This window comes from Halyomorpha halys, unplaced genomic scaffold (assembly GCF_000696795.3).
Source record: "Halyomorpha halys isolate HHAL.00 unplaced genomic scaffold, Hhal_1.1 Scaffold145.1, whole genome shotgun sequence".
Lineage (NCBI taxonomy): Eukaryota > Metazoa > Arthropoda > Insecta > Hemiptera > Pentatomidae > Halyomorpha > Halyomorpha halys.
Genome location: NW_027115461.1, coordinates 1085004 through 1086407, shown reverse-complemented (window position 1 = coordinate 1086407; position 1404 = coordinate 1085004). Strand labels below are relative to the sequence as shown.

Here is a 1404-nt window from a genome sequence, read left to right as displayed (position 1 = left end):
ATATTAGCTTTCCTCCTTTTTACACAAAGCCAAATAACAATTTACCAATTCATCCAATACATTATTCCCCCTGTTTCACTTCTTCATACCTCTCCTCTCCAGTGATTCCCAACAACCGTTTGATCAATTAAGCAAATTTACAGAAATTATTAATAGATAGCAACACATAAATAAAACAATCAAAGCAGTAGAACAATTTACAAAAAAAAAATTAAACAAATTTAAAAAGACTAATACATAAATATATAACAATAAATATTTTTATGACAGTTTTATATTATTTTTAACATTTTTGTGATGTTTTTATTGAATAATATTTTTATAAGAAAACTTTTGAAAGCCGTTATGATGGCGGATAATCAAAATTATGCAATTATTAATCATTAATAATTAATTCAGTCTGGGGATACTCCACAGCTGGGCATTCCTAGCCTTGCTCAAGTATGTTAAGTTCACTAAAGATAACACAGCACTGTATACAGTCTGCATTTGTAACGCATAACTTCACCCACTGCGGTCTATACAGAAGTTGTGTTCATGCAACAATCATAGAAGAGGAACTAACAATAGTCTTATAAAAATAAGTTTTCTTTAATCTTTATTATGTTTTAATTAATTATTAATATTTCTTTTGAACTTTACATGGATTAATATTGGTAACTGTTTTTAAATCAATACTCCTGAGAAAATCCTTTGGCTGTACTTCATTGGTCTTAAAACTATTGGGAAAATTAATCAGAGTAATGGTCAGAAGTTAGAGGTTCGTTAGAAATAAACTATGTGTTTTATTTCTGACTAACCTTAGATGTTTTATTTAAAAAAAGATTGTGCTGCTTTATTGCCATGGTGAAAATATTAATAAGGCATAACATCAGTGTGACAGGACAATATGCCTTTTCAATTTATAACTTGCTAAGAGAACATTGATAAGGCTTCACCACACCAGTATGATGGCATTTTACATATATTTTCAATTCAAAACTTGTAGCAATATTTTTACAGCGAGAGTATTGATAGGACTTCACAGCAGTATCATGGTGCTTTATGATTTTTTTGTTAATCAACATTTGTTACAATTTATATTTACACCGAGAACAATAATAAAATTTCTCTCTGGTGCGACAGTGCAAGGGACCTTAGCTTCCTGAACAATATTTCTCCAGATGACTACCTTTAGCCCTCTCCCTCCAGTTTGTTACTCTCAGTCATCTGAGATCATACAGGCATCTTCTCGGTCTTCCTCTTCTGCCCTCATTTAATCTGCTTTGGAGCATATTTTTTGTTGCTCCAACCGTTTCATCTGTTAGAATTTTATAAAGCTTATCATTTCATTATTATTGTATAAGGTATAGAGTCCACTATTTGATCTTATTGTATAAGGTATAGAGTCCACTATTTGATCTT

General features: G+C 30.6%; 1 long non-coding RNA gene across 1 annotated transcript in view; it reads left to right on the top strand.

Moving 5' to 3' along the window:
- The first annotated feature begins 1273 nt into the window (after nucleotides 1-1273).
- The window catches only part of LOC136797050 (uncharacterized), a 382-nt gene continuing 251 nt past the window's right edge, over nucleotides 1274-1404 (top strand). Inside the window, exon 1 of the long non-coding RNA XR_010844851.1 lies at nucleotides 1274-1380. This is a non-coding gene — a long non-coding RNA (uncharacterized lncRNA). The remainder of the gene's footprint in view (nucleotides 1381-1404) is intronic.